Here is a 24,750-nt window from a genome sequence, read left to right as displayed (position 1 = left end):
CACTCTTGATGACCTTCTCCTTAGGTACATAGTGATGGGAAATGTCATGATCATCTCAGATGATTGAAGTGATGATGGGTGAGAATCAACATTCACCAACCCATTTCAGATCAAATCTGATACCATAGCTGACCAATCAATGTATCCCAATTCAGTGTCCCAGATCTCCATGTGTTTATCTTGGAATCAAGATTTCTTCAGTGCTCCTTGATACTTGAAAGCCACCAGATTTGGTGCCATCTTTGCTACCCTAGAGGATGAGGAAGATGCTAGTATATCTACACAAAAAGGGAGAAATGTAAGTATTATGACGTCAAAAGACTATGATGACCTCAGATGAGACTTGGACTAATGAGAAAATGAGCAAAAATAGACAAAATGACAAAAATGACCATAATCCTCCCCAAGTTCCTAAAATACACACATGCACACCTAGCACAAGTGCACATGGTACAAATATCCACTTTATAAATTAGGCCTTTTCAAAACAATGTGCACAGTTGCGCACATTGTGCACTTACGCATATGTGCAATTGTGCACTTGCTAATGTGTTATCTCATTTTTTAAAAAGGAGGGAGCTACTCATTCTAGGTCTGCAAATGTACACCTATTGAGGGTACACATGTGTGCATGTGCACACCTCAATAGGTGATATTTATACCTCAGGAAAGGTGGTCAGATGATTATGCAGAGGTGTAGAGGAGCAGAGTAGCACAGTTTACAAGGGTACAAAGGTGTTGTATGCAGAAAGAGTAGAAGAAAAGTGAGGAAAGAGAGGGGGGTAGGGTCTATCTATAGGCTCAAGGTCTATTGTGCACCTTTGAAGGTGTGCATATGTGCTAGTGTGCATGTGCACATCCTTGGAGAGAGGCCAGTGTGTATATGCGCATGTAGCATACATGCACATATGCATAGTTATGCAATAAAAAACCCCAAAAACTAGATGTTTACCCCTTTTAGTTGTTTGATACTACTTGATCAAAGACCTAGGACTAACATAGACCTAGAGGAAGGTCCAAGATGACTGAGGCACCTAACCAGGTACTCTAAGAGGATTTTGAAACTAGGGGTTCCCCATTTTGTGACTCAAAATGGGACATCTATTGTGAGACCACAACAGGTGCCAAAAATGTACACATGAAAATTTTCACTTCTCTAAATTCTTCTATTCAATAAATCCCATGGATTGAGTCTCAAATGCGAACTAGAGCTCCCTAGTCATGGAGTGCAAAGGAATGAAAATAACAATAAGATAGATCTCAGTAAAGCCTAAGAAATGCAACCCGTTGCAAGTACACCATGAAATGGGAGATTCTAATACAAGACTGAGGATGCTAGTGTCTAAGAACTACCATGACATGTTATGTAAGAATGCAACTAAACTACATGAAATACAAATAATGCAAACTAATTAGCAATATGAGAGTGTTATAAGCCTACTAATTAATCTAGATGTGCTACTCTATTGCATAAAAGAATTTATACTAATGCAAAATGAGATTAACTACTATGCTATGAAAGAATGAGTGTGAAGCCACAAGATCCTCCAAAAGCTCCAAGAGTACTTATAGAAAAACTTGCAGCATAATACAAATACAAAGAAGATGGATCCTTAGATGAGGAGAGAACTTTCTATTTTAAAGAATTATGGACAGTGGAGATCATGAGACAAGAAGATCTAATCAAGGGTGGGAAGTTTACTTTTTCATGATCCATGTGCAAGATCATTTCCACCAATCACAAAGAGTTGACTTGTGTATCTATATGTGAGACAAAAGGTCTTTTCTTTTATTTTTAAAATGGGAAAATGACTTTATGTGTACAACTTAGGATAAGAGATGAAGGGGGTCTTTTATTTAATTAAAGGGGGGACCCGTTTCTTTTAATTAAATATGAACTTAGGATATAGTGGTCAAACTATAGGATAAAGTCAAATAAATTGATTTTTAAAGATTTGATCAAGATAAATAATTTAGCAAAAAATGTTGAGAAGGGGGCTAATAGTCTAGATGACAATTTTTGGGTGATTACATCTATACATTACTGATCTTCAAGTTAATATGTTCTCTTAATAGTGAGAACCTTTTTGAAATTTTCTTCTTTTTGATCTCAATGATCCTTATCTCATCATGAAGTTGTGTAATGGTTGCTTCAAGTTCTTTAATCTTTGCAAATGGTTGTGGGAGCTTGTTGACCAAATTCTACAACTCACTTACCTTTCCATTTAGCTCATCATTCATGTCCTTAACATGATTGTATGATAGGGTACACTATACATACAATTTCCTCCCTTCTGCCAAGTATCTTCTTAGTTCCTTGATGCAAACGTCAAGTGTTAGCAAGTCATTTATAATATTAATGCACACTGTAACAAATAATTGTGCATCATGCTTGATCTACGCTTGTGCCACTGCCCCTTCTATTAAATGAGTAAACTCATAATCAAAGGATTTTACCAAATCCTTGGCTATTAGTTAAAGAATAGTCTCTGTCACCTTGACTAATATGGCATCTTGTAGTTTCTTTGAAATTTCCTCTAAAGTCTTTTCTAGACTTTTCACCTTCTTGTTTCTTTCAAAAAATTTACTCAAATATGATATCTAACTAATCATTGTCATCTCTAGACAAGTTTTCAAATGTTGATTCTAATGAGATTTGGTCTTCTTAGGGGTCTAGTAGAATGTTTGCTTCATACTAAAATTCAATTCTAACAAATTTAGTTTTAGTGTGCTTCAATTGTGGAAATAATGTTGACTATTGCATTACTACTGTCCAATTCCTTTTAATCCTCTTTTCTTGTTTTTTCTCCTCTTCTTCTTTCTCCTTTTCTTCCTTTTCTTCTTCTTCTTTTCTCTTCTCCTCTTCAACATTCCTCTTCTCCTCTTCTTCTTTCCTTTGTATCTCTTCTCTTTTCTTTTCTTCTTCAAATTTGTTCTTTTCTTCTTCCTTATTCTTTCTATCATCTCCTTCTTTCTTTTTCTCCTCTTCTTCTTCTTCCTCATTTTCAAAGCTAGAATAGCTCACCAAATTGCCAAAAATTGATGGTCCATAGTCCTTGAATGGATCCTCTATTGTATCCAAGATTATTCTTGTATTGTCTACTTGCATGGTGTTAGTACCAATAGTTACATATAGAGTAGCCTCTGATATCACTATATTTTTACCAACTTCTACAGTAACTGTAGGGATTTCTCCCCTAAGTCCTTGCTTTCTTCTTCTTGGCTAGGTATAGAGATCATGTATTTCACAATTGCCTCTTTGGTTTCCTCATTAACCTCTTCATAGTTATCTCCTATTATTAAAATTTCTCTTCTTTTATGGCTCAATAAGGACTTAGTACCCTTCATGACATTCTCCTGATGTTCATCATTCCTAACCTCACACAATTTCCTTATTTAAATTTTTCTTATTTTCTTGTCCTTGTCAATTAGTCTCATTTTTCTATTTATTAATGTATCATAAATATCCTTATGGATTTTCTTTCTATATGTCTTCAAAAAAATTATTTAATAAAATCATGAGTCTTACTATTGCATTTCTAGCTATAATCTGACCATACTATCATACAAATCATAAAACCTATTCAATTGTACAAAGTTACTATTCTTGATGATTGCATTGTTGTGTATCTACTTTAGGCTTCCTTCGTGTAGGTATCTTTTTTTCTAGCTTCACTTGCTCTGCTTGTTTTTCCTTTGTTTCTTCCCCATCTAATTCTTTGAATTAAGATTCAATTATTTGAACCTTTTTTCTCTGTGTGCCATGGATAGTTTTTCTTTTCTTCCTAGGCTCACTTGCCATTTGCTTAGTTCTTTTATGTGGGGGAGATTCCATTTTCTCCTATTTTGTTTCAGTTAACCTTGTAGACCTTATGGTTTTGGGTGGGATAATTCTTTGTTCTCTAATAATGTTCACATCTTATTCCTCCTTTTGCCTCTAAACTAGTGATACAATTTGTGGTTGGACTTGTGAAACTACTGCATAAGGTACATTTGTTGAGGGTCCAACTACTATGACTCCTTGTTTAGATCGTATCTACATTGATAAAGTTGTTTCCATTAAGATTTTATATTGCCCTCTTGCTCTCATTTCTACAAAAATTCACATAGCTTCCCTATACACTTCTCTTCTCATCCTTTTTTCTTTCAATATGGTCTTAATCTTCTTATCTACTCCCTTCTTAATGTCTTTGCTATGAAGTTCATTGTGAAATTCCTTTACTTTTTCTTCATATGTGCCCCATCTAAGACACCAAATATCTTTCTCACTCAAGGATTATTTTTTCATATCCTTCTATTAACTCTTATGTCATCTCATAGCCCATAGGATCAATGAATTCAACCCTTGGTTCTACTTCTTCCATGCATGTCACATTAGTTTCTTCCATGAAATAGATCTCATCTTTATACTTTTCTACCAAAGATAGAGGGATTTTATGCCTTTTCTTCATTGTAGCTTGAAAACTCTTCATCATTCTACAAATATCCTCTAGTGTTATGTCCTCCGATTTCTTTCTACAGTGGCAAGTGATCATGCTCATTATACAATTGTTACTATCTCATTCTTGTTCTGGCATTCTAGGAAATCTTTTGATTACTTGAAAAAATAGATGTGTTAACAAGGATTCATATTTGAATTTTTCTTTCTTGGTTTTCTTAATTCTATCAATGTTTTCCAATAGTTTTTGTCTTAGGATTTCACACATATTCACCTTCTCTTTCTTTACTATAATCAAGTAAGCTACATGGATAAATCCAGCAGGTATTGTGTTTAACCCAGAGCTATAGTTCATCTTGTAACCAATGATCTTACTTATCGATCTCACTTTAGTCTCATTTATCATATCCATTCTTATGTTTCTCCCATTTAACTTTTTTTAGGTTTGTCTCCACTAACTTCTTCACATTTTTCTCATTAATAGGATTGATGCCCTCGTTACTTAATCTAGTAAGATTATGAATTAATTCGTTGCCAATCATAATAGGTATATCACCTACCTAAAACATATCTTCATAAAGTTTTCTTAATATAATTTTGGTCCATTCATGGTTATCAAACTCAATGTAAAACATGTGCCTAACAATGTTTGACTCATTCAAGTTCTCAAACCCTTGTCTTAGTGACAAGTCATTATTGCAGACTAAATCTAAATCTTTGTGGATATTAATATCACCAATGCTTTCAAATATATAATGAATATATGCCTTAACATCCTCAACATGTAAAATGTTATGTGGAACTTGTGAAAATGCTCCTAGGGGATAATCCTCAGAAATATACGGGTGGGTGCTTCTTAAACTTTTACCTAGGCCTCTCACTCACATCACATATTGTAGGATTCATCATTTCTTTAAATTAAAACTCAAATTATGATTGTGCATAAGATAAATACCTTGATTTTGTGTAACTAGGGCTTCTTTCTATTCACTTCTTAGAAAACTTCAAATTTCCCTTCAATGTGCTCCAAATATCACCCTTACTTTTTGTGCGATTAAATGGTACTCAATAACTTTATTTTGACCCTTAAATCACTTTTAATTCATCTCTGCATTAATTACACAAGTACACAATCAATCAAAGTTTTTTTTTATTACCAAAAAATTTAATTCTTTTGCACGCTCATATACAATTTCCAAATCATCTACACACTTAATGATGAATTCAATACTTCTTATTCTACCTCATACTAACTAAGTAAACCTTAACTTGCTTTATGTCATCACTTCTACATTTTGATGGTTAGTCTCTTACAGAGAGTACTTAATTCAAATTGGATGAAACAAATACAATTTATGACTTCAATCTACTTCCAGATGCTTTATTTGACTATTCTTCTAACACCACATGTGAACTGGATGGGTCTTTGGCTTTGACAAATACCTCTTTAATTCTTCTACATGTTCCTTTATGTTGTCTATTTTTACTATCATTATTTCTATCAGTTCTTCTAGCATTCTTACTTGTACTCCTTTTAAAGTTTGGATTCCTTGTGTTGTTCCTCATGTCCATTCTATAGAATATTGCTATATCACCAAAGTTGTTACACAACTAGCATACTGGTAAATTATTTCCAAATCTGGGTCCATGTTGGTTTACACGTGCTCTACATTTTTTGGTAATATGTCCAAAGTTGTTACACTTGTAATATATAATGTCATTCCTTGCTCCATTGTTTCCTTCTTTAGATCTTCTTTCTATAGGTTTAGTACCTCTAAACATTCTACTATTGTTGTTACTATTATCAAAATTAGGTTTCTAGAAATTTACTGCTCTATGACCAAAACCATGACAATTATAACAATAAAAATTAGTAATTGGTTTGAATGACTTACATGTGTAGTTTATTTTCATATGATCGACTTCATTGCATACATAACATCTACCTTTGAATTCATATCTTACTTCCTTAGGTGATTTAATTTTCTTAGATTGCTTAGGTTCATTAACTTGTTTAAGTGACTAACTTGTTTAGTCTTCTTAGGTGCATCTATTTGCAATATGGTCAATTAGATGTCTAGATAATTGCCATTATGGAAACATGTATTCAGCATTTCATTTATGCATTTAGAGTTAGAAAATTGTCTAAGTGATAGATAGTTTGTAATAGTATAGAGACATATGTGATGTGTATGAATGACTCACTTTGAGTTATCTTATGTGCAGTTGAGGATAGCTCTATGATAGTGTCATGATGATGTATACCAGTGTGCAGATGTGTATAGACAATACATCACAAGTTACGGTTAAAATACTAGTAGGGGTATTTGCCAGAGCATATCAGAGAATTGGATTGTATGGCTTAAGGAATTATTTTGGTGAAAAAATAATTACTAAGTCATGATGAGTTGACATTGTAGATATTAATCCATACATTATTATTTATTATGTCAATGTGTGAAGACATGAAGGCCAACTAAGCCAAGATTTACTTAAGTGTGAGGTATAAGTAAAGATCTTATCTTGCGTGGATAAAGGATGTGATGTGTGATATATATGCAAGATGTATGACATGTGAACTATTTTATGGATATCTTGAAAGATATATGAGCCTTATGTGATGTGAGATCTGATGTATGATTAGAGAAAGTGCAAGTTACACCAATGAGAAAGTATTGTATGTATATCTACTCTTGTGAAGAACTTAATTATATAATTGCATGTTCTGGCAGTGGGCTCTTCTTGCATACATTGTATTTGATCTACCAAATCCTAATAGGATTGAGGCTTCTAACAAGGACTCGAGACACTATATGTATTTCATAGACTCCTAACAAGGTCAATATCCTTAACATGATTCTTTTGTTTACTAGATCATCTAGTGGGTCTCATCCCCACTAGGGTTTTCCCTTGGCCAAGACTTCCCTAGTTAAAAAATAATGGTTTTATGAGTTCTTTTTGTGCCTAGTTATATTTACTATTTGGAATTGTTGGTTCACTTTAATATACATGTTATAAAGTAATTAATAATATTCAATTGTGGGTAAAAGTTTGTAGAATACTAATTCAATGCCTGCCCCCCTCGACCTCCTCCAGTATTATCTATTTCTAATAATTGGTATTCTAGCATAGTTACTCTAAAGAGGCTTAACAACTTAAGTAAGATCCATATGGATATGGAATAGTTAAAGAGAAATCTTGAAGAAGCTCTTGAGCGGATTGACCTTACTAAAGAAGAAAGAGATAACCTAAAAGATAGGTATGAAGATTGCAAAGTTTACATTGGCAAATAGAAAGACAAGATTGATGATCTAAAATATACTAAGGAATCAAATGTGAAGAATAGTGACAATGATGAAGTAGGAAATCTTAAGAAATGAAATGAGATCTTGAAACATGAGTTGAAAATTGTTGAACTTAAGTTGATTCTTAAGAAAAATGATAGTAAGAGTGAACTTGATCTAAAATATGAGAATGTGGACCTTAGATCCTAGTTGGGTCAAGTGACATCTGAAGTAGATTCTATTAAGATAGAACATGCTAAGTTGGAAAAGCACACCACTATTGTGAAAGGAGAGTTGACACAAGCCAAACAACAGTTAGAGAAACTTTATACAAGTTCTGAGAAAATTGATGAAAAGATATTTTTTCAAAGACCCTATTATAATAAAATAAGTCTTGGATACCTTATTGGGGAAAATTCAACCAAAAAAGTTGAAATTAGGAACAAGCTAGATCCTGTTGTAGAAACCCCTAAGAAAACTTATCAGAATAAGATCCACTCATCTAAAGAAGTTGAGATGAGTTGTCTAAGAAATCTAATGAACCTAAGATAACATAGCAAGTTGATCAACCTAAGCAAGATGAATCAGTCAAGGAAGTTAGACATGAATTCAGAGGTAGACGTTTCATATGCAATGAAATTGGACATATGAAGAGACATTACACAAGTAAGTCTTTTAAACCTATTATTAATTTCTATTGTTATAATTGTCATGGTTATGGACATAAAGTAATAGAATGTAAGAAACTTAAATTTGATGGTAATAATGGGAATAATGGAATGTTTAGGAATACTAATCCTACAAGTAATAAAAGAGGAAGATCCCATGGTAGATCCAATGATGAGAAAGACTTAATGGTGAAAGGAAGAAGATTGTATGTTTCAAGTGTAACAATCCAAGATATATTGCAAGGAATCGCAAAGCACTTGATAGTCAGAATGGAACCAATCAGAGGAGGAAGGAACCTGTATGTCTATTATGCAATAACTTTGGACACACAGAAAGATTATGTAGAATGGATAGAAGGAAATTCAACATGAATCCTAATAACATAAGGAACAACATCATAAATGATAGAATAAATGGAAATGGCAATTATAGTAGTCAAAAGGAAGAAATCAATGAATATGTTAATGAATTCAAACAAGCATTTGTGAAAGATTTTATTCTAGAAAGTTCTTATATAGTTTTGGAAGAATAGTACTTTGATGCACCTAAAGGGAAGTTGAAGTCAGAGATTGTTTATGACTCATCCTATCTAAATTAAGCAATTTTAGAAGAGGTAGAGCATCAATTGATTAGAACTGATGTTAGAGAGAGAATTAGAAGTTATGCAATTAAAAGAAGGTAGTGGACATCGAGAGGAAGCTATGGTCAAGTGCACAAGCTTAGATATGATCACAGTAATCAAGAAGACTAAAAAAAAGTTTACTAGTAAATAGAGACAGTATTTGAATTTGTGGTAGATATGCATTTAATGCAGAGTCTGATTTGAAATGATTTCAGGATCATGAGTAAGATCGTGTGTACCATTTGATCATGTGAAGTGTCTAGAGTGATTTGATAGTGAATTAAAGTGTGAAAAGAAGTTATTGAAGTGTAAAGTTGCAAAAGCCCTAAATGTGACTTTTAAGGTATTTTACAAAGCTCAAAGTACAAACAGTTAGAGATTCAATGGCTCATCAGATAGTATATGATGTTAGTGAAAGGTCAAGATATGTATTCAAGAAACATTCATTTGTTTCTCTTGTAGATGACCCATTAGGTCATTTTCACAAATCTTGTAGAATGTTATTCATGTAGAGGATGTCAAAAGCTACATCTGTTATAAAATAGAGAGTATAGGAGATAAGGATATACACAAGGACTTAGAATTCATGTGTAATAATTACCTAACTTTGAAGTTTGAGTATGCACACCTAAATGAGTTGAACCTAGTGAAGTATATGTTCTATACTGAGTTTGACAACCATGATTGGACCAGAACCATTCTGAGTAGGGTTCATGATGAAATTTTTTGGTTAGGTGATGTGCATGTAACAATTGAGAATGACCTAATTCATGAGGTCATGGGTCTAAGAAATGAGGGATGCAACCCTATAAATGACAAAAATGTGAGGACAATTGTTGAGACAAATCTATTCACTAGATTTGATGGAAGGAACATGAAGGTGGACATGACTCAAGATAAAAGAGTTAAACTTTTGAGTAAGATGTTAGGGTACAAGTTTAATAATGGCTCAAGGGTTAACTCAGTACTACCTAGATGCTTTCATGCAACATATGTAATGGCAGTTGAGAGAAGGAAAGTGAATCTGTGTGAGATAATTAGATTACAGTTACCTGACAACATTGCAAAACTGAAGAAAACCAAGAATCAAATCTTTAAATTTGAGTCCCTATTAAATGATTTGTTTCTTTATACAACAAAGAAGTTCCTAGGTATGACTAATTGGGAAAGTAATGAGTCTGCAATGAAGTTGGTGACCCAATGCTATAGGGAAAAGCTGGAAAATGTCAAAGATAGTGACATTGAGAGGATGATGAAGATTTTTTAGACTAAAATGAAACAGAGGTTCTGAATACCTCCCTTCATGGTGGAAAAGTATAAGGATGATTTATTCTTCATGGTGGAAATTGATAACGCTTGTATAGAATTTGGAGAACCAAGGGTAAAGTTCATTGAGCCCATGGGATATGAGATAAATGCAGAACCCATTGAAGGGTATGCACACATCATACTCCAGTCAAAGAAGGACACAAAGTGCCCTAGAGGAGTACTTATAAAGAGAAAATGAGAAAAGTTCATTATGAACTTCACAGTAAGGAAATAAAGAAAAGTGTAGAAAAGGAGATAGATTCCATCCTTAAGGAATCAGGCATGACTTGAGAGGAATTTAATGAAGTCAAAGGCCTAGTGTTGGATATGAAGGCAAGTGAACGGATTGAGGTGATAGCAACAACACCTATTTTTGTTGCAACAACTTTTCAAGGTATAACTATTGACAAACCAAGTGCATAAGTACCATATGCAACAGTTGCGCATGTGCAACTAGTGAGAACATGAAGTGATTAGCCTAGGAGGCAAGCAAAGGTAGAAATGCAAGTTGTGTAACAAAAGTTAGAAAGATTGATGAAAGTGAAGCAAGAAACTACACCATCTTCAAAGAAAAGGGTCAAGCAAACTACTAGTGGACCTAGAAAAAGAAGAAAGACACTGCAAGTCAGTGAGTCTGAGGAATCTAAGGATAGACTAGTGGATCAAGTAGCACAAGAAGGCAAGACACTAGTAGGAAAGAAAGCATGGAAGCCAAATGTAGAAAACCTTAACATGAAGATCATAAATGATGATAGTTTTGTATAGATAAATAAGTATTATAGCTTGTATAATAAAATGAATAGAAGGCAACTAGAAAATGTCATAGTAAGGAATATGATTTTGAGGAATAAAAGATTTGATAATATTCAGAGTAAGATACCAAAGGACCTATGCAATAGGTTATTGAACAAAAAGAAAAGAGTGATAGATGAAGACACCAAGTTAAGGGAAACGCTAATTAATAAATTATGTGAGATTAACTCTAAGGAGGACTTGGATAGAATTTTGAAGGGTATTGAGCCCTTACTAAGGAACAAAAGAAGAGCAATTCTTCTGATGGGAGGAAATTATGAGGAGGTAAGGAAGCAAACAGAGGAGGTCATTATGAAATAAATGACCTCAGTACCACCAGTAATAGAGGTGAGTGCACAATCTATGCCTGTGAGCCCTGTGTATGTACAAGAAAGTACACCTTCTAGTGATGAGGAAAAAGTTGAGGAGACACAACAGGCACCATCATTGCCTCACATTGTTATGGATATTGAATCCATGCAAGTGGATAGTACACACATAACTGTAGATAGAAAGGAGAACCTTTTTGTATGTTATGGAACAACCATTGTTGGCAATGTCAGCAATATTACAATCTACACTAGCTTTGATGAAGATGAGGAAGAAGAGGCAAAGAAGAAATAGGAAGAATTAAAGAGGAGAGAAGAAGAAAAGAGAAAAGAAAAGAAAAGAAGCAAGAAGAGTAAAGAGAAGAGGAAACAAAGGATAAAGAGAAGAAACATAGAGAAGAAGAAAAGAAGAAAGAAGAGGAGGCAAAGGAGAAGCAAGAGGAAGAGAAAAGGAAGAAATTAGAAGAAGATTCTAAACTTAAGCACAGGTGAAAGATTGTAATGCAAGAATCAACATTCTTTCCCAATTTGAAACATGTGGAGTCGGACCTTGGGAAGGTAGTATTCTAGCATGAGGGTGAAATATCTTATGTAGCCCCAGAAATTATATCTATTGCAATTCTAGTAGTTATACCATCATCAATAGTTAAAATATTGTCAGCATTATCTAATTATGATGATGATCAGAAGGGATTGATGATCTCATTGAGAAAATTATTTGAGAATAATAAGTCAATTAAGTCTTTGGAGAAGACTCTAGCCAAAGTCTTGGAGCAGATGAAGAAGACAATTACCACAACTACTACCAATCTAGACTTATAATTGAAAGCTAAGGAAATGGTAAAGACTTTGATGAGGGATTCACAACATTATCTGAGGTAGCTTCAGCGCAAGCTCAAGCAAAACATGATGCAACAGTTTTTGATACTGTGTGCATAAATGTAAGGAATGATATGAAGGCACTTGATGTATGCATCAAGGAGTTGAGGAAACATATTGATGAAGGTAAGAAGTTGTATGGATAGTATGCATTTTCATACAAGTACCTGATAGATTTTGAGAATTAGATAAAGAGTTAGATGAGTGATCTTGACACACTGATTGTAAAGATATGGGTCCTTGAGGCCAATATTGAAGACTATGGAACAAAAGTGGAGAAGATCCATAATGCAATTAGAGGTTAGGAATCTAATAAGGAAAAGGTAGTAAAAAGGCCCTCTACTCTTAGAGAGATCATGTCACCTAAGATTAGCATTTTGCAGAGGCAACTGGAGGAATGTCTTGTAGCTAAGGCTTCCTATGATAAGTTTGCTTATACTAACTTGAGTGCAGTTAAAGTGGCATCCTATGCACTATGTGCACTAATTATTATTTTTGATATAGTGAAGGAGAATTAGAAGAAGGAAGTGGAAAGACTGAAACTTGTATATGTTGATTGCTTTTCCAAAATGTCAAATTGATCAATAGTTGTCCACCTAGTTTTTGTATACAGTTTTCGACACCTTTGCCATTGATGTCAAAGGGGGAGTAATAATATGTAAGAAAAATTGTATGATTGTATGTACTAAGGAGAAGTATATGAAAGGGAGATAAGTAATATATGTAAGGAATTGTATATGTATATGTAAGGAGGATTATACTTATGTGCCAATGTAACGAGTGATAAGAAATGTAATGATCCATAAAAACATGAATAAAATTGTTATGTTTTGAAGGCAATTTTGTGTAGTTACTTTTATTTTTCTTATTATGTGTGACATCATTTTGGGATTTAGCCAATTTTTCCAAATGTTTTCATCAATTCCAAAGGGGGAGATTTTTGGCAATATGGTGAGTTAGATGTCTAAATAGTTGTCATTTATGGCAACATGTATTCATAATTTCATTTATGCATTTAGAGTTAGAAAATTATCTAAGTGATAGATAATTTATAGCAATACAAAGATAGATGTGATGTGTACGAATGACTCACTTTGAGTTAGCTTATGTGCAGTTAAGGATAGCTCTATGAGAGTGTCATGATGACATATGCCACTGCACAGATGTGTACACATAATACAATGTAAGTTACATTTAAACTACTAGTACAAGTATTTGACATAGTAGAACAGAGCATATTAGATAATTGGATTGTATGGCTTAAGGAATTATTTTGGTGAAAAAATAATTACTAAGTCATGATGAGCCAACATTGTGGATATTAATCCATAAGTTATTTTATAATATATCAAGTGTATGAAGACATGAAGGCCGACTGAGCAAAGATTTACTAAAGTGTAAGGTATAAGTAAAGATCTTTTCTTGTGCAGATAAAGGATGTGATGCATGATATATATGTGAAATGTATGACATGCAAACTATTGTATGGACAACTTGAAAGATATATGAGTCTTATGTGATGTAAGATCTGATGTATGATTAGAATAAGTGCAAGTTAGACCAGTGAGAAAGTATTGTTTGTATATCTACTCTTGTGAAGAACTTAAATGTATAATTGCATGTTAGGGAAGTGACCTCTTCTTGCATACATTGTATTTGATCTATCAACTCCTAACAGGGTTGAGGCTTCTAACAAGCCTAGTCCTCTAACAAGGACTTGAGACACTATATGCATTTCATAGACACCTAACAAGGTTAATATCCTTAATATGATTCTTTTTTTTAGTAGATCATCTAGTCGATATCATCCCCACTAGGGTTTTCTCTTGGCTAGGGTTTCCTTAGTTAAAAAATAATGGTGTCATGAGTTCTCTTTGTGCATGGTTATATTTATTGTTCAAAATTGTTGGTTTACTTTCATATGTATGTTATAAAGTAATTAACAATATTCAGTTGTGGTCAAAATTTTGTAGAATATTGATTTACCCACCCACCCCCCCTCCCCATCTCAGTATTATCTATTTCTAACAGCATCAATAGATTGATTTGACTTATTCTTGTTCAAATCTTCTTTTTCTTCCAAAGGATGATGAATTTTAGGATTAATTTCCTTTCTAGATTCATATTTCTTAGCTGACTTTTCCCCAATGAAATATCCAAGACTAGTCTTATCATAAGGTCTCTGAAAAGACATATATTCATCAATCTTCTCACTTCTAAAATATAATCTCTCAAGTTGTTGCTTAGACAGGATTAACTCTCCTTTCACAATAGTGTTGTACTTCTCAAGTTCAACATACTACAACTTAGTAGATTCAAGTTCAAATGTAACTTTTGTAAGGTTAGATCTTAGATCTACATTCTCAAATTTCAAATCTCACTTAATTTTTCTATCATCTTTCTTCAAGCTCAATTTCATATAAGTAATCTTCAGTTTATGCTTCAATATTTCATTTTCTTTCTTCAATGCAGAAACTTCATCACTATCCTTGATTTTATCTTTAGGCTCTTTATTAGACTTGAGATGATCAATCTTATCTTTTAGCTTTCCAATGTAGTCCTTTGCATCCTCATATCTTTCTTTCAAATCATCTCTTTCTTTAGTAAGAATATCAATCTGCTCAAGAGATTCTTCTAGATTTTTATGTAACTATTCCATATCCATAGGGATCTTAATCAAGTTGTTAAGCATCTTATGAGTAACTATGCTTTGATACCTATTATTATAAATAGGAGATACTGAGAGGAGGGGTGAATTAGTATTTTACAAACTTTAGCCCAAAACTAGATATTATTAAAAATCTTATAACTTGCATATGAAAGTTAGCTAACTATGTGAATAGTAGACATAACCATGTAATAAGAGAACTCATGACACCATATTTTGTTAACTAGGAAAACCCTATCCAAGGGAAAACCTCATTAGGGATGGTATTCACAAAATGATCCACTAATCAAAAGTATCTTTTGAAAGATATTGACCCTATTAGGAGTCTATTATATTTGTATAGTGTCTTGGTCCTTGTTAGAGGACTAGGCCTTGTTATAAGCCTCAACCCTATTAAGAGTTGTAGTAAACAAATACAAAATGTATGCAAGATGAGCCCACTTCCAAAACATGCAATATACAATGTAGTTCTTTTAATTCAAAGAGATGGATACAAAAACCTCTCTTACAATGTTGTCGATATCGTCAATAGTTGAATTTTTCGTTGTTTCTCATCACATAACTTTATCTTAGTTCACATTCCTCTGATCATACATCAAAAATCATATATGACATAATACATACTTACTTCACACAACTTTGCATTCACAATCTTTCCTTTATACCTTGCTAATTTATAAATTCTTGCCCACTTGGCCTTCATGTCTTTAGACACTTTAAAAAATACAAAATTATCTTTTTTTGACTAGGTTTAACATCTATGATTTCATCCCTAATTAGATAAGTAAATCCAAAATACCCATTTCTCTGTTATACTTTTTTCTACCTGTATACAATCATAATTGGTAATCTAATCATAACTTTGTTTGTATTGTCCTGTAGACTTGAATGTAGAGTCCTACTTTCTACTATATTTCCTCAAGTGGCCATGTGCCAATATGACCTATGTGAACCATGATGATCAAAAATTTAACTGTTCTAATATATAAACCATGTAACATTTAGACAATTTTCTAAGTATACATTCCAAAACTCTATCTGCATAATCTGCTTACTTCATATAGATGATATGTTACCATAAATGAAATCATCACATATTCTAACCTATCCAAATTGACAACATGGGGCATAACCCCAAGCATACCTCTCAAGCACTCAAATGTATCCTTCAGCAAAGGTTTTGTAAATATGTCTTCTATCTACTCCCTTGTACTAACATACACCAATCTGATCTCTTTCTCTACAAATTTCTCTCTCAAAAAGTGATACTTAATAGATATATACTTTTTCTTTGAATGTAAAATAGGATTCTTTGACATACTCGATGTACTTGTGTTATCACAATGTATTATTATAGGCTCTGTAAACTTAATCCCAATGTCCTTCAACATTTCTTTCATTCATATAATCTAATTATAGTTGTTTTGTTGTTGCTACATACTCTGCTTTTGTCATGCTCTATGAAATACAACCATGTTTATTGCTTATCCAAGAAACCAATCTTCCTCCCAAGAAAAAATCTCCACCAGTTGTGCTCTTTCTATCATCTACACTTCTTGTCCAATCCACATCAATGTATGCACATAAGGTAAAGTCATTTGATCTATCATACCAATCAAAAATCAGGTGTTCCCTTCAAATATCTAAAAGTTCTTTTTACTATTGCATAATGTGACTCTTTAGGATTAGCTTGAAATATTGCCACAATACCAACTACATTAGCTATATCAGGTCTAGTGTGTGTTAGATATTGCAATCATTCAATCATAGATCTATACTTTCTTTGTTCAACAATAGGTCTTTCATCTTTGCTAGACAACTTACCTCCAAATATCATGGGTGTTCCAAAAAGTTTACAACTTTCTAAACCAAATATTTTCAACAAATATTTCAAATACTTAGCTTGTGATATGAAGATGCCATCTTTGTTCTAAACAATCTGCAATCCCAAGATATACTTCATCTTACTATTAATACTCATCTCAAATTTTTTCTTCATTTCTAGTGCAAATTCTTCACTTGCTTCTTCATCACCTCCAAAGATTATGTCATCTACAAATGCCTCAACAATTAGCAAGTCATTGTCAATTTCCTTCAAATGTAAATTACTATCAGTACTACCTTATAAAATACTTATCCAATCTTGCATACCAAGCTCTAGATGCTTGTTTCAATCCATACAATGCTTTCTTCAACTTACAAACCATATCTTGTTGGTCTATCATAAGAAAACATTCAAAATGCTCAATGTATACCTCTTCTTCTAGTTCTCCATTTAGAAAAGCTTATTTAACATCCATCTAATACACTTTGAAAAAAAATTTAGTTGCATACATCAAAAACATTCTAACTTCCCCTATTCTAGCAATAGGTACAAATATTTCCTCAAAATGAATACCTTCTTGTTATGAATAACCTTTGCATACTAGTCTTGCTTTATTTCTCACATCCACACCTTGTTCAGTCATCTTGTTTCTAAATACCCACTTAGTTACAATAATATTTTTATCCTTAGGTCTAAGAACAAATTTCCATGTATTGTTCTTTTCAATCTACTCTAGTTCTTCTTTGACAGCTTTAATCTAAAAATCATCTTTACTAGCTTCTATCAGCATTTTTAGGTTCAATTTGAGAAATCAAACATAATTCTTCTTGTACCTTTATTATTTTCATAACTCCTTTGTCTTTTCTTCCAATAAACTTATCAACAAGGTAATTATTTATCAGGTTTATGTTAGGTGTCACTACTTCAACTCTGACTTCAACTCTAGGTTCAGATCTTGGTTCTTCTATTTTTTCTTCTCTTTGTGATTCTCTCTGAATTTCATTATGTAAATTAGTGTCTGTCTCATTAAATAATTATTGATCAACATTCTCTCTATTAGGCATTGGATTAGTCTCTTCGTCTAAATTGCAATCAAGAATTATTTCTTGAATTCTAAACTTCTCATCAATTCTTATATTTGTGCTCTCATTAATAGTCTTAGTTTTTTTATTAAAATGTCTCTATGATTTTCTTTTCAATGAATATCTAAGAAACATACCTTCATTGCTCCTTGAATCAAATTTTCCAATATCATCATCTCTCTTAATGTAACACTTACTTCCAAAGATTTTGAAGTACTTAATTGAGGGTGTGTGTCCAACCCAAAGTTAATAGGGTGTACGACTAGTGCCTTGTCTAATTTTTACTTAATTCATAGTATACACTAATGTATTTATTGTTTCTCTCTGAAAGATATTACATAAATTATTCTCAAGCATCATCACTCTTGCTACTTTTGTCACTATTTTGTTTCTCCTTTCTGCTATTCCATTATGTCCACATGTCTTAGGGGATGAAAGCTATCTTTTAATGCCCTTTTTTCACAAAATTTGTTAAACTCATTTGAATTAAATTCTCCACCTCTATTAGATCACAAACATTTAATCTTCAAACCAAATTCATTTTCAACTCTATTCTTAAATATCTTAAACTTCTCAAAAGCTTTAAATTTTTCTCTAAGAAATGTTACCCACATCATTCTAGTGAAATCATCAACAATAATCATAAAATACCTTTCACCATAGAATTCTTTTGTCTTTGTAAGATTGCTCAAATTTGTGTGCATAATCTCGAACTTCACAAATGTAGTAAACTACTTGCTTGGAAATGAACTCTTCTTCTATTTTTCCATCACACATTCCTTATGTTAGAATTTCTTTAGAATAACTGAGAGGGAGGGTGTGAATCAATTATTCAAGGTCCAAATGTCCTATTCAAACTTTTCACTAAGTGTAGTGAACCCATTCAACCATTCATTCATCCAAGCTTTTACTTATCTAATCAACAAGTTACTGTAAATCAACATGCAAGCATAACACATAAGAAATGAACACATGACACAATGATTTACGTGGAAACCCAATTTGAGAAAAACCACTAGTAACATGCTACTCAATTCTCACTCTTCTGAAGTGATGCCCTATAAAAGGCCTACCCTGTTAAAGGCTTACAACACATTGTTAAATGTGACCTTGTTAGAGGATTTAACCACCCTATTAGAAGTGGGCCTAGTTAGAGGACTTTAGAACATTTGCTTGGAATTCCACCCTGTTAAAGGATTTACAAATGGTTATTAAGCCAACCTAAGTCCATAGTATTTTTAGATCTAATACAATTGCTAGAGAGTATTAGAAAATCTTGACCTGACTACAACATACAACTTACCTTGCAGATCTTAGATCACTTCTCAACTCATAGCCTTGCCTGGCCTTCAATCTCTGCAATTGTTGATAGCTTGCCCTTCTTTCAAGCTTTGTCTCCTTGAGTCTCCACACTCAATGTACCAGTGAAGTAGAGCCTTTGTGTTCTTCCTTCTCCTAGATGTCTCCTCCTTGACACCCTTCTAACTACTTCGCATATTTGGCTCTTCAACAGCAATAGAATCAGTAGCTCTTTGCTTCTTGGTCTATGACTTCTTGAATAGAAGTCTTGAAGTACCTTTTCCTGCTTGATTCTTCAATTCTTTGGTTTCAATTTGCATTGATTAGGTAGGATTCATTGCATCTAACCCACATTCTATTTCCTCTAGAAACTTCTTGAATAATCCTTTAGAATTTGCCCAAAAATGGCTTACATAGGATTATGTGTCACCAACTCATCATCCTTATCTTCCAACTTGTTCACAAAATTCAATGTAACCACTATGTCGGCTTAGATTTGGCAAATCTTCATCTTTTGAAATAATTCAGCAGCTCGGTACTATTGAAATATTGGTGCTCGACACATATTGTGTTACTCGGCATCAACTATGTTTTTCTTGATGTTTGGCACCTAAAGATCACTCGGCACCAACTGAAATTTTTCTAATGCTTGGTACCTAATCTTCACTTAGCACACACTAGAATTATTTGTTACTCAACTTCTACTAAAAATTTGCTTGGCACCCATGTATGATCTTAGTTTAAGCTTTGCAGTCAACCTTGTTACAACTTCCTCCAATAATTCTAAGTGTGACCAACCTCTGTATCTTTGAGTATGTCATCAATACATTACATAACCATTGTCTTAACTAATACTTGCACTTCATTACAACATCATAACTCAACCTTTCCCTTAGGTGCTCTTGTTACATCTTGTTGATCAAATCCTCTTCATCAATCAACTAAGTGATAGTACTTGGATCTTATAAGCAAATATCATCGCTACAAATAGAAAGTTTGACATCAATGACAAAACAATGATTGAAAACATTCTTTTACAACAATCTCCCTCTTTGATCTTCAACAACAATGAGCTTTTCAATTAGATTTCCAACACCTTACACACCATGTTAGTAGGTTTTACAATTATAGGCAAATCTCTAACTATGAATGTAATACTAACCTTCACAGTATTATCAAAATTGATATGACAAAATCTCTTATGCCACAACCAACTATCATTCACTTTAGCAACTAAGCATGTCATTTTAGTAGAAATTCAACTGAAATATATTACCTCTTGTTCTTGTACCAATACCAATTAGTGCACCATCTTTATTTTTGATAATGTAGGTCTTCTCAATAAATTGTAATTAGTGTCCCTTGTCCACTAGTTGTCTATCACTTAAAGATTATGTTTCAAACCATCAACAAAGTAAACTTATCAGTGTTAGTATTTCCATCAAGTGTAATAGATCCTTTTCCTTTTATATGCCAAGTTGCATTATTTCCAACTTTAACAACTCCTCCATCATAGCTATTGAATTCAACAAACTTATTCATATCTCTAGTCATGTGATGGGAACAACCATTGTTAATAATCTAATCAGATTTCTTCTTTTCAATTTGTGATACTAATGTTTTTTCTTTTCTAACTTCTTCTTTTTCAGAACTTTCTTCCTTAATAGCAAAAATCATATTTCATCATCACTATCGCTCAAGATTTCTACATTTAATTCTTCCTCATAATTTGCAAAAAGACATTCCTTAGGATTTCTTGATTTGAAGTGATTTCTAGTTTTTCTTACTCCCTTAAGAAATTTAGAAGAATAATGACCATATTCATTACAAGTCCAACATTTAACTATTTTGTTACCTTTAGGTTCTTTGTCATAAGTAGGGCAAGTCCTTCCTCAATTTTATTTTCTTTTTCCACTCTTGTTTGGTTGTTGCTAGAATAATCTCCAGTAGTACTTGCACTTCTTGATAATATAGGATAAGCAATTAATATAGTGAAAATAGTTTCAACATTAGGTAATTCTCTGCTCTATCTCATCCAAATTTCTACTATTCTACCAGAATAAATTCTAATAGATTCATCTTCCATCATTCTAACATAATGAGATAGGCATATCAAATTTTTTAATCTAACCTTTTGAGCATGATCATCACCTTCAAATGTACTTTTCAAAGTAGTCCAAATTTCATAACCTAATCTTAAAGATTTTACCTAAGCGAATTCAATTTCTAGAAGAGTTGATAATTGTGCTTCTCTAGCAAGCATTTTTATCATGAATACATCTCTATGAGCTTCAATACGAGTTTTAATATTATTTTCTTCGATCATAGCCTTCTTACTCTTACTAATCAACCAGTAACCAAGAACCATGCATATCAATGTGTCTTCATATTTTCCTTCCAAGTACCATAGCTAACTCCATCAAACTTTAGACATTATTTCCTAAACTATGCCATAGATCTCCTTAAACTATTAAGATTTCCCTTTAAGGACCTACTACTCTAATGTGTGAATCAGTTATGCAATTAAAACCACTCTCAATAGCCTTATTGATTCCAAAGAATGTGAATAGTAGATGCAACAACAATAGAAAGATCATCGCACACAATAACACTAGATATGTTAACTAGGGTAACCCTTGATCAGAGGGAAAACCTTGGTGGGGATGGTACCCACAAAATGATGTGCTAATATATAAGTTCTTTATAAGAGGATGGAACCTATTAGGAGTCAATAAAATACATTCAATACACATCAATCCATGTTAGGAGACTTTGAATCCATATTAGGAGATTCTAACCCTGTTAGGAGTTGTATCAGCCCTATTAGTAGTTGTGGAAGGTGTCGAACTAACCGCCAAACTTCCCCTTCGAGATTCATGACATGGCTTATTGGCCTCCTATGTTCTATAAGTCTAGTGGTTGTATTAGGCATTAATAGGTCAATCTTTTGGTGCAACAACAACTCTAGCTTGTAACAAGTGGTATCGGAGCTTGGTCACAAGTTCAAATCTCCTCAAGTAACGTTGAGGGGGGAATTGTTGGACTAATAACTAGCCTTCCCCTTCAAGATTCATGACATGGCTTAACTCTTGTGTTCTATAAGTCTAGTGGTTGTATCAGGCATTAATAGGTCAATCTTTTGGTGCAACGACAACTCTAGCTTGTAATAAGTGGTATCAGAGCTTGGTCACAGGTTCAAATCTCCTTAGGTAATGTTGAGGGGGGAATTTTTGGACTAACTGGTAGCCTTCCCCTTCAAGATTCATGACATGGCTTAGCTGCCTCCTATGTTCTATTAGTCTAGTGGTTGTATCAGGCATTAACAGGTCGATCTTTTGGTGCAACAACAACTCCAGCTTGTACCAGAAGGTAGAAGGACCATTGTCCAAACAACTTCAAGGTAATACCACCGAACTCACTATCCAACTAACCTTAGTGCTATCCTTCTAAGAATAATAATAGTATACAACTATCCAACATCAACTTCTTTCCAAATATAGTCACTTTGTTCACTCACTATACCTAACTATGCCAAACACTTTTCTAATCAAAAGATATTCACTATCAAGTTTACTGGATCTCACATATGAGTTTGCATGCTCGCATTACACAAAACCTCTTACACATTCTACCACAAGGAAATAGCTTTCATTTCTACCAAGTTTTAAAACAAATTATTGAGTCAATCTTGAAGCTATCCCAATTTACAATAATAATATAGGACCAACTTAAGATATTACATTTACATGTTACATTACATTTTTATACTTTTCACAATTACAACAATTATTGGCTCATAGTCTTCATAACTCTTCACTTGATGCTCATTTGGATGTGAACATTTGACCAACATATCATCATCATGTCTTCTGATGTTGTCCAAGTCCACATGACTAGATTCCATCTTTATTAGGAGATACAATCTAAACAACACTAATTAGTTCACAAGAACTTTGTCCAAATGTTGCCTTTACCAAATCTTCAATAACTCTATATTGTCTCCATATTTCTATATGTGATCTTAATTATAGCATCACAATACTCTATAGAACATTATCCCAAGTACGCATAAGCTTAAATTCATTCCTCAATCCTTGTGAAACCAAAATATGTTTGTTGTACTACCAATCTTCACAGAATAACCAATATGTTGACATCAATGACAAACTTTGTCATGAATGCAACACACAATCTTTGAATCATGTCTCCAATAATTCTAGGATACTCATACATAGGAATACGATTAGAATTCATGCTTAACACATTTTTGAACACCTTATTGCCTTGATTATTATCATAGATAATACATTCTTTATTTTAAATACAGCTCTATACTTCTTTTCACACAGCTACCCAATACTTAAAAAATTGTGTTTCAACTTTGGAGTATTAAAAATATCTTGAACTTTTTCGTATCTTCTTTGTATGAACATATGTGGCTCATTTTATTACAACCTCCAATGGGTTGGCATTACCAAGTGTAATCTTGGATTTTAAACCTCACCAAATTTATAAAATAGCTCTCTATTACTAGGCATATGGTTAGAACACCCTAAATTTAAATACCAAACATCATTTTCATCTTTCCCAAAAGAGACAAATAAAAACCTTGTTTGAGTGCAGGCATTGGGGGAAAAAGAACAGGGTTAAGAAAACCCATGATGTAACCTAGGACCCAAGTCCTACATATGTACAAATGCCCTAACAAGGACTTGCAGAGGGCATTCCCTCTTTTACAAAGTTTTAGAGGGCATTCTTCTATTACAAAAGTTTAGAATATTTTAAAGACTTAAACTATTGTATTTTTTAAATATTGTTTCCCAATACTCATTTAGAGAGTCGAGTTACCATGAGATGTGGGGAATCTCATCCCTATAGTAAGATAGAGCCTAAAGAGAGAGCTTGGATCTAAAGAAGTTACCTGCAAAATTCCCCTGCCAAAACATACAAACAAGAAACCACAACAAACCTTTTCTTGACAAGGAATTAGTGCCTTATAACTTTTAAAACCACAAATTGATTTCTATGAGTTGTCAAAATACATTAGTTAAGAATAAAGACAAAAATCATTTGATTGTAACTAAGGATGCTTTGATCTCAAGCTACCTTAAATATATTAAGTAAGAAAGAACACATTATTATTGCCCTTTATGTCTATCTAAAGGAGATATTCAAAAAATATACCAATAAACCCAAGCCTTGCTAATTGATTCAAGGTCCATGTTCAACCCTTGCCTGATTGCTATCTAAAAAATCTCCAGACCCACTTCTCATAAAACATAGAGATTAATTAAAATTAAAGAAAATACTTGGAAGCAAAGCCCATCTCTAAGTAAAATAATGATGATATTAGATACTTTTAATAATTCATAGAGCATGAAAACTTGATTATACAATCAACTGACTTGTCCTTGCAGAAGAACATTATGTGACCATTCAGCCGTACTAGCTAAAAAGGAATAATATTCAAACAATTATCCATTAAAAATTTGGCATGTTCCTTAAATTACTGGCCTCTTTAAACTAAGTGAGATGGATACTATAATAACAAGATT

The sequence above is a fragment of the Cupressus sempervirens genome, chromosome 11, assembly GCF_028749045.1.
Source record: "Cupressus sempervirens isolate cs-2001-9-10 chromosome 11, ASM2874904v1, whole genome shotgun sequence".
NCBI lineage: Eukaryota > Viridiplantae > Streptophyta > Pinopsida > Cupressales > Cupressaceae > Cupressus > Cupressus sempervirens.
Note: the sequence above shows the minus strand (reverse complement) of the source record.